General features: G+C 44.7%; 2 non-coding genes across 2 annotated transcripts; both read right to left on the reverse strand.

Annotated features, from left to right (window-relative positions):
* Positions 1-3,169: 3,169 nt before the first annotated feature.
* Positions 3,170-3,241, reverse strand: TRNAC-GCA (transfer RNA cysteine (anticodon GCA)). Its single transcript has one exon. It is a non-coding gene; the product is annotated as a tRNA-Cys (tRNA).
* Positions 3,242-5,324: 2,083 nt separating this feature from the next.
* On the reverse strand, positions 5,325-5,396 carry TRNAC-GCA (transfer RNA cysteine (anticodon GCA)). Its single transcript has one exon. It is a non-coding gene; the product is annotated as a tRNA-Cys (tRNA).
* Positions 5,397-13,778: the final 8,382 nt, after the last annotated feature.

Here is a 13,778-nt window from a genome sequence, read left to right on the forward strand (position 1 = left end):
CGGTAAGCTGGCGTGATACTAGTGAAACACACTGGAAACAGTACACATGCCAGTCACAGTGTACCAGCATATGGGTCCAGTTTTGTCTAGCCGATGTTACCTTACATACTAATTACAGTAAATAGGTGTGCTACTGGAGAAAGACACAAGTAACAGCATGCAGGCATTTGTTTCTTACACATATTACTATCAGTAAGCACACATGCTACTGTCCAAACTCAGTTCTAACGCTGCAGAGACTTCTGTTACATTATAAGGACATTTGTGAAAGCATTACGGGCATACAGTGTCCACACACTCACATCTTTGCTGCTGTACAGGCACACAGTGTTTCTTAAAGCACAACAAATCAGCTGTGCTGTGGTAAATACAGTGGAATTTAGAAACTTGTGATTTGTTTACCCATGTATTTTTTCTTTGCACCTGCAATTTCTGCTATATGCTCAATTATTAGAAGCAATGCATGTTAATAAATCCATGCCGTAAAACAATATCTGTGTGCTGCACACTACAGAATGTAGAAAGATGTATTAAAGTACACAGTATCATGCTGTGTACACAAATTTCAATTTGTCTCTGTGTACCAATGTACGAACTCTTGTTTTTCTCGAATTGATCCATGGTGCAGTTACTGGGCGTGAGTGTGAAAACTGTTAATTTTCGCACAACAGTCTTAAGGATGCACATAAAACTTTGAGCTATTTTGTTTAAATAGTCGTTTTAGTGTGAAATACTTTCAATAAATCCCCAAGAATTGTAGAAAGTGATATAGAAAGAAATTGACAGCTTCTTTCATGTGTGAAGGGGGCACCCAGATTGATCCATGGTGCAGTTACTGGGTGTGAGTGTGAAAACTGTTAATTTTCCACAAGAGTCTTAAGGATGCACATAAAACTTTGAGCTATTTTACTTAATTAGTCGTTTTAGTGTGACATACTTTCAAAAAATCCCCAAGAATTGAAAAAAGCGATACTGAAAGAAATTGACAGCTTCTTTAAAGTATTAAGGGGACACGTGGTTTTGAACCAGGGACCTCTTGATCTGCAGTCAAAGGCTCTACCACTGAGTTATACCCCCTTGTTGTAATATCTCACACTGGATGGACTAGAAACTGCTGCTGTGGATCTCATCAGAACGGCTTCCTCTTTTATAGGCTCTCTATACCACCTGCTGATTTATTAGTCATAGGGTCTGGGACAGAGCCTGACTCATGCCCTTGGCTACAAGCTGATGGACACACTCAACACACCTGCTGCTTCACTATTCACACCAAAATACATAGCATGACAGCAGGTCTTAGGCCAAGGGTGCCAATTCACTCTCAAGCTTACTCTTGCTTCACTAGTCACAGGGACTGCTATGGAGACCGGCTGCTGGTCCTTTCACACAACCCTCTTACGGACGCAGATGAAACCTAAAACTCTTTTTAATTAGTGGTTTTTCTGTGACATACTTTCTAGAAATCACCAGAAATTGAAATAAGTAAGAGAGATTTTTTTTTTTGTTCCTTAAAAAGAGAAGTGGGAAGCAAGACTTGAACTGGGGACCTCTTGATCTGCAGTCACATACTATACTGCTGGGCTATACACATCCTCTTTTCCAGAAATATTCCTTCACACACACCTTATTACTGCGTGCAGGAGGCTGTAGAGTGCAGACGTCACATATAATACCATGGACTCTGACTAGCACTGAGTTATACCTACTCTGGGATTCCAGCTGTGGGACTAGCTAACTCTCTTGTCTACTCACCATGCTGGAAGTGAGAGTGAGTCTTACTCTCTTCTGCAATCACTCTGTGCCCTAAATTTCAGTCTTAGTCTCTTGTCTGCTCACTCTCTGCAGTAAGTGTGCAAAGCTGTCAGTGACTCAGCCAGTCTAAGCCTCCTAGCTCATTTAAAAATCCACTGCCTCAGACATTGACAGGACACAACTCTAGTGAGGAAAGACTTATTTTTAACAGTGCTTTGGTTAGCAGTACCATACAACTCTCACACAGTCACTATCTCTTCTAATCGATGCAAGTTCACATAGATGTCTTTTAAAATGCAATTTCTGTGTCCGTCACGTGGTAATGTCTTTAACAATGCTATATCTTTGTTTTATGGTAAAACAATTTGATATGGTATACATATTGTACCGGTCTTACTGTACATTCTAGTAACGGTAAGCTGGCGTGATACTAGTGAAACACAGTGGAAACAGTACACAGGCCAGTCACAGTGTACCAGCATTTGGGTCCAGTTTTGTCAAGCCGACGTTACCTTACATACTAATTACAGTAAATAGGTGTGCTACTGGAGAAAGACACACGTAACAGCATGCAGGCATTTGTTTCTTACACATATTACTATCAGTAAGCACACCTGCTACTGTCCAAACTCAGTTCTAACACTGCAGAGACTTCTGTTACAGTATAAGAACATTTGTGAAAGCATTACGGGCATACAGTGTCCACACACTCACATCTTTGCTGCTGTACAGGCACACAGTGTTTCTTAAAGCACAACAAATCAGCTGTGCTGTGGTAAATACAGTGGAATTTAGAAACTTGTGATTTGTTTACCCATGTATTTTTTCTTTGCATCTGCAATTTCTGCTATATGCTCAATTATTAGAAGCAATGCATGTTAATAAATCCATGCCGTAAAACATTATCTGTGTGCTGCACACTACAGAATGTAGAAAGATGTATTAAAGTACACAGTATCATGCTGTGTACACAAATTTCAATTTGTCTCTGTGTGCCAATGTACGAACTCTTGTTTTACTCGAATTGATCCATGGTGCAGTTACTGGGCGTGAGTGTGAAAACTGTTAATTTTCGCACAACAGTCTTAAGGATGCACATAAAACTTTGAGCTATTTTGTTTAAATAGTCGTTTTAGTGTGATATACTTTCAATAAATCATCAAGAATTGTAGAAAGTTATATAGAAAGAAATTGACAGCTTCTTTCATGTGTGAAGGGGGCACCCAGATTGATCCATGGTGCAGTTACTGGGTGTGAGTGTGAAAACTGTTAATTTTCAACAAGAGTCTTAAGGATGCACAAAAAACTTTGAGCTATTTTGCTTAATTATTCATTTTAGTGTGACACACTTTAAAAAAATCCCCAAGAATTGAAAAAAGCGATACAGAAAGAAATTGACAGCTCCTTTAAAGTATTAAGGGGGCACCCGGATTTGAACCAGGGACCTCTTGATCTGCAGTCAAATGCTCTACCACTGAGCTATACCCCCTTGTTGTACTAGCTAAAACTGGATGGACTAGAAAGTGCTGCTGTGGATCTCATCAGAACGGCTTCCTCTTTTATAGGCTCTCTATGCCACCTGCTTATTTATTAGTCACAGGGTCTGGGACACAGCCTGACTCATGCCCCTGGCTACAAGCTGATGGACACACTCAACACACCTGCTGCTTCACTATTCACACCAAAATACATAGCATGACAGCAGGTCCTAGGCCAAGGGTGCCAATTCACTCTCAAGCTTACTCTTGCTTCACTAGTGACAGGGACTGCTATGGAGACCGGCTGCTGGTCCTTTCACACAACCCTCTTACGGACGCAGAGAAAACCTAATTTAATTAGTGGTTTTTCTGTGACATACTTTCAAGAAATCTCCAGAAATTGAAATAAGTAACAGAGAATCTTTTTTTGTTCCTTAAAAGGAGAAGTGGGAAGCAAGACTTGAACTGAGGACCTCTTGATCTGTAGTTACATACTTTACTGCTGAGCTATACAGATCCTCATTCAAGTGTTATGCCTTCACACACACCTTATTACTGCGAGCAGCAGGCTGTAGAGTGCAGATGTCACATATAATACCATGGACTCTGACTAGCACTGAGTTATACCTACTCTGGGATTCCAGCTGTGGGACTAGCTTACTCTCTTGTCTACTCACCATGCTGGAAGTGAGAGTGAGTCTTACTCTCTTCTGCAATCACTCTGTGCCCTAAATTTCAGTCTTAGTCTCTCGTCTGCTCACTCTCTGCAGTAAGTGTGCAAAGCTGTCAGTGACTCAGCCAGTCTAAGCCTCCTAGCTCATTTAAAAATCCACTGCCTCAGACATTGACAGAACACAACTCTAGTGAGGAAAGACTTCTTTTTAACAGTGCTTTGGTTAGCAGTACCATACAACTCTCACACAGTCACTATCTCTTCTAATCGATGCAAGTTCACATAGATGTCTTTTAAAATGCAATTTCTGTGTCCCTCACGTGGTAATGTCTTTAACAATGCTATATCTTTGTTTTATGGTAAAACAATTTGATATGGTATACATATTGTACCGGTCTTACTGTACATTCTAGTAACGGTAAGCTGGCGTGATACTAGTGAAACACACTGGAAACAGTACACAGGCCAGTCACAGTGTACCAGCATTTGGGTCCAGTTTTGTCTAGCCGACGTTACCTTACATACTAATTACAGTAAATAGGTGTGCTACTGGAGAAAGACACAAGTAACAGCATGCAGGCATTTGTTTCTTACACATATTACTATCAGTAAGCACACATGCTACTGTCCAAACTCAGTTCTAAAACTGCAGAGACTTCTGTTACAGTATAAGGACATTTGTGAAAGCATTACGGGCATACAGTGTCCACACACTCACATCTTTGCTGCTGTACAGGCACACAGTGTTTCTTAAAGCACAACAAATCAGCTGTGCTGTGGTAAATACAGTGGAATTTAGAAACTTGTGATTTGTTTACCCATGTATTTTTTCTTTGCATCTGCAATTTCTGCTATATGCTCAAATATTAGAAGCAATGCTTGTTAATAAATCCATGCCGTAAAACATTATCTGTGTGCTGCACACTACAGAATGTGGAAAGATGTATTAAAGTACACAGTATCATGCTGTGTACACAAATTTCAATTTGTCTCTGTGTGCCAATGTACGAACTCTTGTTTTACTCGAATTGATCCATGGTGCAGTTACTGGGCGTGAGTGTGAAAACTGTTAATTTTCGCACAACAGTCTTAAGAATGCACATAAAACTTTGAGCTATTTTGTTTAAATAGTCGTTTTAGTGTGAAATACTTTCAATAAATCCCCAAGAATTGTAGAAAGTGATATAGAAAGAAATTGACAGCTTCTTTCATGTGTGAAGGGGGCACCCAGATTGATCCATGGTGCAGTTACTGGGTGTGAGTGTGAAAACTGTTAATTTTCAACAAGAGTCTTAAGGATGCACATAAAACTTTGAGCTATTTTGCTTAATTAGTCGTTTTAGTGTGACATACTTTCAAAAAATCCCCAAGAATTGAAAAAAGCGATACAGAAAGAAATAGACAGCTTCTTTAAAGTATTAAGGGGGCACCTGGATTTGAACCAGGGATCTCTTGATCTGCAGTCAAATGCTCTACCACTGAGCTATACCCCCTTGTTGTAATATCTCGAACTGGATGGACTAGAAACTGCTGCTGTGGATCTCATCAGAACGGCTTCCTCTTTGATAGGCTCTCTATACCACCTGCTGATTTATTAGTCACATGGTCTGGGACAGAGCCTGTCTCATGCCCCTGGCTACAAGCTGATGGACACACTCAACACACCTGCTGCTTCACTATTCACACCAAAATACATAGCATGACAGCAGGTCCTAGGCCAAGGGTGCCAATTCACTCTCAAGCTTACTCTTGCTTCACTAGTCACAGGGACTGCTATGGAGACCGGCTGCTGGTCCTTTCACACAACCCTCTTATGGACGCAGATAAAACCTAAAACTCTTTTTAATTAGTGGTTTTTCTGTGACATACTTTCGAGAAATCACCAGAAATTAAAATAAGTAAGAGAGAATTTTTTTTTTGTTCCTTAAAAGGAGAAGTGGGAAGCAAGACTTGAACTGGGGACCTCTTGATCTGCAGTCACATACTATACTGCTGGGCTATACACATACTCTTTTCCAGAAATATGCCTTCACACACACCTTATTACTGCGTGCAGCAGGCTGTAGAGTGCAGACGTCACATATAATACCATGGACTCTGACTAGCACTGAGTTATACCTACTCTGGGATTCCAGCTGTGGGACTAGCTTACTCTCTTGTCTACTCACCATGCTGGAAGTGAGAGTGAGTCTTAGTCTCTTCTGCAATCACTCTGTGCCCTATATTTCAGTCTTAGTCTCTCGTCTGCTCACTCTCTGCAGTAAGTGTGCAAAGCTGTCAGTGACTCAGCCAGTCTAAGCCTCCTAGCTCATTTAAAAATCCACTGCCTCAGACATTGACAGGACACAACTCTAGTGAGGAAAGACTTCTTTTTAACAGTGCTTTGGTTAGCAGTACCATACAACTCTCACACAGTCACTATCTCTTCTAATCGATGCAAGTTCACATAGATGTCTTTTAAAATGCAATTTCTGTGTCCGTCACGTGGTAATGTCTTTAACAATGCTATATCTTTGTTTTATGGTAAAACAATTTGATATGGTATACATATTGTACCGGTCTTACTGTACATTCTAGTAACGGTAAGCTGGCGTGATACTAGTGAAACACACTGGAAACAGTACACAGGCCAGTCACAGTGTGTAGGAGGCTGGACTGGCTTGTAGTGAGTACCAAGAGGTACTTGCACCTTGCACCAGGCCCAGTTATCCCTTATTAGAGTATAGGGTGTCTAGCAGCTTAGGCTGATAGATAATGGTAGCTTAGCAGAGCAGCTTAGGCTGAACTAGGAGACGTGTGAAGCTACTACAGTACCACTTAGTGTCATATGCACAATATCATAAGAAAACACAATACACAGTTATACTAAAAATAAAGGTACTTTATTTTTATGACAATATTCCAAAGTACCTTAGAGTGTACCCTCAGTGAGAGGATAGGAAATATACACAAGATATATATACACAATAGCAAAAATATGCAGTATAGTCTTAGAAAACAGTCCAAACAATGTATAGTTACAATAGGATGCAATGGGGAAACATAGGGATAGGGGCAACACAAACCATATACTCCAAAAGTGGAATGCGAACCACGAATGGACCCCAAACCTATGTGACCTTGTAGAGGGTCGCTGGGACTATTAGAAAATAGTGAGAGTTAGAAAAATAACCCTCCCCAAGACCCTGAAAAGTGAGTGCAAAGTGCACTAAAGTTCCCCTAAGGACAAAAGAGTCATGTTAGAGGAATAATGCAGGAAAGACACAAACCAGCAATGCAACAACTGTGGATTTCCAATCTAGGGTACCTGTGGAACAAGGGGACCAAGTCCAAAAGTCGGAGATGGGCAGATGCCCAGGAAATGCCAGCTGCGGGTGCAAAGAAGCTTCGACTGGACAGAAGAAGCTGAGGTTTCTGCAGGAACAAAAAGGGCTAGAGACTTCCCCTTTGGTGGACGTATCTCTCTCGCCTTGGAGAGTCGTGCAGAAGTATTTTCCCGCCGAAAGGACGCAAACAAGCCTTGCTAGGCGCAAATCGTTCGTTTGGCGTTTTTGGACGCTGCCGGGGCCCAGGAGGGACCAGGAGGTCGCAAATTGGACCTGAAGAGAGAGGAGACGTCGAGCAAGACAAAGAGCCCTCACTGAAGCAGGTAGCTGCCGGAGAAGTGCCAGAAACAGGCACTACGAGGATGCGTGAAACGGTGCTCGACGAAGTTGCACAAAGGAGTCCCACGTCGCCGGAGACCAACTTAGAAAGTCGTGCAATGCAGGTTAGAGTGCCGTGGACCCAGGCTTGGTTGTGCACAAAGGATTTCCGCCGGAAGTGCACAGGGGCCGGAGTAGCTGCAAAGTCGCGGTTCCCAGCAATGCAGCCCAGCGAGGTGAGGCAAGGACTTACCTCCACCAAACTTGGGCTGAAGAGTCACTGGACTGTGGGGGTCACTTGGACAGCGTCGCTGGATTCGAGGGACCTCGCTCGTCGTGCTGAGAGGAGACCCAAGGGACCGGTAATGCAGCTTTTTGGTGCCTGCGGTTGCAGGGGGAAGATTCCGTCGACCCACGGGAGATTTCTTCGGAGCTTCTGGTGCAGAGAGGAGGCAGGCTACCCCTACAGCATGCACAAGCAGGAAAACAGTCGAGAAGGCGGGAGGATCAGCGTTACAGAGTTGCAGTAGTCGTCTTTGCTACTATGTTGCAGGTTTGCAGGCTTCCAGCGCGGTCAGCGGTCGATTCCTTATCAGAAGGTGAAGAGAGAGATGCAGAGGAACTCGGCTGAGCTCATGCATTCATTATCTAAAGTTTCCCCAGAGACACAGACCCTAAATAGCCAGAAAAGAGGGTTTGGCTACCTAGGAGAGAGGATAGGCTACTAACACCTGAAGGAGCCTATCAGCAGGAGTCTCTGAAGGTCACCTGGTGGCACTGGCCACTCAGAGCAGTCCAGTGTGCCAGCAGCACCTCTGTTTCCAAGATGGCAGAGGTCTGGAGCACACTGGAGGAGCTCTGGACACCTCCCAGGGGAGGTGCAGGTCAGGGGAGTGGTCACTCCCCTTTCCTTTGTCCAGTTTCGCGCCAGAGCAGGGGCTAAGGGGTCCCTGAACCGGTGTAGACTGGCTTATGCAGAATTGGGCACATCTGTGTCCAACAAAGCATTTCCAGAGGCTGGGGGAGGCTACTCCTCCCCTGCCTTCACACCATTTTCCAAAGGGAGAGGGTGTCACGCCCTCTCTCAGAGGAAGTTCTTTGTTCTGCCATCCTGGGCCAGGCCTGGCTGGACCCCAGGAGGGCAGATGCCTGTCTGAGGGGTTGGCAGCAGCAGCAGCTGCAGTGAAACCCCAGGAAGGGCAGTTTGGCAGTACCAGGGTCTGTGCTACAGACCACTGGGATCATGGGATTGTGACAACTATGCCAGGATGGCATAGAGGGGGCAATTCCATGATCATAGACATGTTACATGGCCATATTCGGAGTTACCATGGTGAAGCTACATATAGGTAGTGACCTATATGTAGTGCACGCGTGTAATGGTGTCCCCGCACTCACAAAGTTCAGGGAATTGGCTCTGAACAATGTGGGGGCACCTTGGCTAGTGCCAGGGTGCCCTCACACTAAGTAACTTTGCACCTAACCTTTACCAGGTAAAGGTTAGACATATAGGTGACTTATAAGTTACTTAAGTGCAGTGTAAAATGGCTGTGAAATAACGTGGACGTTATTTCACTCAGGCTGCAGTGGCAGGCCTGTGTAAGAATTGTCAGAGCTCCCTATGGGTGGCAAAAGAAATGCTGGGGCCCATAGGGATCTCCTGGAACCCCAATACCCTGGGTACCTCAGTACCATATACTAGGGAATTATAAGAGTGTTCCAGTAAGCCAATGTAAATTGGTAAAACTGGTCACTAGCCTGTCAGTGACAATTTGGAAAGAAATGAGAGAGCATAACCACTGAGGTTCTGGTTAGCAGAGCCTCAGTGAGACAGTTAGTCACTACACAGGTAACACATTCAGGCACACTTATGAGCACTGGGGCCCTGGGTTACCAGGGTCCCAGTGACACATACAACTAAAACAACATATATACAGTGAAAAATGGGGGTAACATGCCAGGCAAGATGGTATTTTCCTATACAACCCCCCCCCCCCCAAACGAAGGACAATAAGACTAGGCATGACCTGATGAGTCTTCATTGTCTAAGTGGAAATATCTGGAGAGTCCATCTGCATTGGAGTGGCTACTCCCAGGTCTATGTTCCACTGTATAGTCCATTCCCTGTAGGGATATGGACCACCTCAACAATTTAGGATTTTCACCTTTCATTTGTTTTAGCCAAAGTAGAGGTTTGTGGTCTGTCTGAACAATGAAGTGAGTGCCAAACAGGTATGGCCTCAACTTCTTCAGAGCCCAGACCACAGCAAAGGCCTCCCTCTCAATGGCAGACCAACGCTTTTCTCTAGGGGTCAACCTCCTACTAATAAAAGCAACAGGTTGATCCTGGCCCTCAGAATTAAGTTGTGATAGGACTGCCCCTACTCCTAATTCAGATGCATCAGTTTGGACATAGAATTTTTTAGAGTAACAAGGGCTTTTCAGGACAGGTGCAGAGCACATGGCCTGCTTCAGCTCCTCAAAAGCTTTCTGACAGTTTGCTGTCCATAATACCTTTTTAGGCATTTTCTTGGATGTGAGGTCATTAAGAGGGGCTGCAATGGAGCCATAGTTCTTAATGAACCTCCTGTAATACCCAGTGAGGCCTAGGAAGGCTCTCACCTGAGTCTGAGTGGTAGGGGGAACCCAATCAATAATAGTTTGGATTTTCCCCTGAAGTGGTGCAATCTGTTCCCCACCAACAAGGTGTCCCAGATAAACCACCTTACCCTGCCCTATCTGGCACTTTGAAGCCTTGATAGTGAGGCCTGCCTTTTGCAGGGCCTCCAAAACTTTCCATAGGTGGACCAGGTGATCATCCCAGCTGGAGCTAAAGACAGCTATATCGTCCAAATATGCTGCACTGAAAGCTTCCAGCCCTTGCAGGACTGTGTTCACCAACCTCTGAAAAGTGGCAGGTGCATTTTTCAAACCAAAAGGCATTACAGTAAACTGGTAATGTCCTCCAATGGTAGAAAATGCAGTCTTAGGTTTAGCATCTTCTGATAATTTGATCTGCCAATACCCTGCAGTCAAATCAAAAGTGCTTAGATACTTGGCAGATGCCAGTGTATCTATGAGCTCATCTGCCCTGGGTATAGGGTGAGCATCAGTTTTGGTTACCAAGTTGAGACCTCTATAGTCTACACAAAACCGCATTCTTTCTTTCCATCTTTAGAATTGGGTTTTGGTACCAGTACCACAGGAGAAGCCCATGGACTGTCAGAGTGCTCAACCACTCCTAGTTCCAACATTTTCTGAACTTCTTGCTTTATGCAGTCCCTGACATGGTCAGGCTGCCTATAGATCTTACTTTTGACAGGTAAACTGTCTCCAGTATCTATAGTGTGCTCACACCAAGAAGTGGTGCCTGGCACAGTGGAGAAGAGTTCTGAAAATTGTCCTAGGAGATTTATGCAATTGTCTTTCTGCTCAGCAGTAAGACAATCAGCCAAAACTACACCTTCCACAAGAGCATCTTGATCTGTGGAAGAGAAGAGATCAGGTAGAGGATCACTGTCTTCTTCCTGTCCCTCATCTGTTGCCATGAGCAGGGTGAGATCAGCCCTGTCATAGTAGGGTTTCAGGCGGTTGACATGGAGCACCCTAAGGGGACTCCTGGCAGTGCCTAAGTCAACCAAGTAGGTGACTTCACCCTTCTTTTCAACAATTGTGTGGGGACCACTCCATTTATCTTGGAGTGCTCTTGGGGCCACAGGCTCCAAGACCCACACTTTCTGCCCTGGTTGGTACTGAACCAAAACAGCCTTCTGATCATGCCATTGCTTCTGGAGCTCTTGGCTGGCCTGAAGGTTTTTACTGGCCTTTTTCATGTACTCAGCCATCCTTGATCTGAGGCCAAGTACATAATCCACAATATCCTGCTTAGGAGCTTTCAAAGGTTGTTCCCAACCCTCCTTTACAAGTGTGAGTGGACCCCTAACAGGGTGTCCAAAAAGAAGTTCAAAGGGGCTGAAGCCCACTCCTTTCTGGGGTACCTCCCTGTAGGCAAAAAGGAGGCATGGTAGAAGGATATCCCATCTCCTGCGGAGTTTTTCAGGGAGTCCCATAATCATGCCTTTGAGAGTTTTATTAAATCTCTCCACCAGTCCATTTGTTTGTGGATGATAGGGTGTTGTGAACTTGTACGTTACACCACACTCCTTCCACATGGCCTTTAAGTATGCAGACATGAAATTGCTTCCTCTGTCTGATACTACTTCCTTTGGGAAGCCCACCCTGGAAAATATTCCCAGGAGGGCCTTTGCCACTGCAGGAGCTGTAGTGGTCCTTAAAGGAATTGCTTCAGGGTATCTTGTGGCATGGTCCACTACCACCAAGATAAACCTATTGCCTGAAGCAGTAGGAGGGTCAAGGGGGCCAACTATGTCAACCCCTACCCTTTCAAAGGGAACCCCAACCACAGGCAGTGGGATAAGGGGTGCCTTTGGAGTGCCACCTGTCTTGCCACTGGCTTGACAGGTTTCACAGGACTTACAAAATTCCTTTGTGTCCTCAGACATCCTAGGCCAATGAAACAGTGGAACCAATCTGTCCCAAGTTTTCATTTGACCCAGGTGCCCAGCTAGGGGAATGTCATGTGCCAGTGTTAGGAGGAACTTTCTGTACTCCTGAGGAATCACTAATCTCCTGGCAGCTCCAGGTTTAGGATCCCTATGCTCAGTGTACAAGAGGTTGTCCTCCCAGTAAACTCTGTGAGAGTCACTGACATCCCCATTAGCCTGTTTGACAGCTTGCTGTCTGAGACCCTCTAATGTGGGACAGGTTTGCTGTGCCACACTCAGCTCCTCTCTGGCAGGCCCCCCTTCACCCAAAAGCTCAGCAGTGTCTGCTTCCAGCTCCTCTGGTGTAGGTTCTGCACAGGGAGGGAATTCTTCTTCCTCAGAAGTAGAATCCACTGTAGAGGGAGGGATAGTAGGAAGTGGTTTGCTTCTACTAGCCCTAGCTTTAGGGAGCACTTGGTCCATTGTTCCAGGATCCAAGCTTCCCTGTCCTTTTTGCTTTTTGGCCTGAGCCCTTGTCAAAGCAAAAATATGCCCTGGGATGCCCAGCATTGCTGCATGGGCCTCCAACTCCACATCTGACCAAGCTGATGTCTCCAAATCATTCCCTAATAGACAGTCTACAGGTAAATCTGAAGCTACCACAACTTTCTTTGGACCAGTTACCCCCCCCCAGTTGAGATTTACAACAGCCATGGGGTGCCTTTGTGTTATGTTGTGAGCATCGGTTACTTGGTACTGGTGTCCAAGTATGTGTTGTTCAGGGTGCACCAGTTTCTCAATCACCATTGTGACACTGGCACCTGTGTCCCTGTAGGCCTGGACCTCAACACCATTTATTAGGGTTAGTTGCTTGTACTTCTCCAAGTTATGGGGGCAAGCAACCAAAGTGGCTAAATCAATAGCCCCTTCAGAGACTAAAGTAGCCTCTGTGGTCTCCCTAATCAGACCAACCCCAACTAAATGACCAAAAGTGAGCCCAGCTACTCCCTTGGATTGGCTATTAGTAGGTTTGCTCCCACCACCACTGCTATTAGTAGGGACACTAGGTGTAGCAGTAGGGGTTGTAGTGGTAGGAGCTGTGGTGCCTTTCTTTGGACAACTGGGATCTGTTGTCCAATGGCCTTTTATTTTACATAAATAGCACCATGGTTTCTTTTCCTTGTTCTGATTAAAGGAGGATTTGGACCCACCACCCCCACCAGAGTGTTTTTGTGGGCCTGATGAAGACTCATTTTTAGATTTGTCCCCACCTTTGTCAGAAGACTTACCATCCTTCTTTTTGTTGCCATCTTTGTCACCCCCTGTATGAACTTTTCTGTTCACTCTTGTTCTGACCCATTTGTCTGCCTTCTTTCCCAATTCTTGGGGAGAGGTCAGATCAGAGTCCACCAAGTACTGGTGCAACAAATCAGACACACAATTATTAAGAATATGCTCTCTCAGGATCAAGTTATACAGGCTGTCATAATCAGTAACTTTACTGCCATGTAACCACCCCTCCAAGGCCTTCACTGCCTGGTCAATGAAATCAACCCAGTCTTGTGAAGACTCCTTTTTGGTCTCTCTGAACTTTATCCTGTACTGTTCAGTGGTTAAGCCATAACCATCCAGGAGTGCATTCTTAAGAACTTGGAAATTATTAGCATCATTTTCTTTCACAGTAAGGAGCCTATCCCTACCTTTTCCACTAAATGATAGCCATAGG

This window comes from Pleurodeles waltl, chromosome 4_1 (assembly GCF_031143425.1).
Source record: "Pleurodeles waltl isolate 20211129_DDA chromosome 4_1, aPleWal1.hap1.20221129, whole genome shotgun sequence".
NCBI lineage: Eukaryota > Metazoa > Chordata > Amphibia > Caudata > Salamandridae > Pleurodeles > Pleurodeles waltl.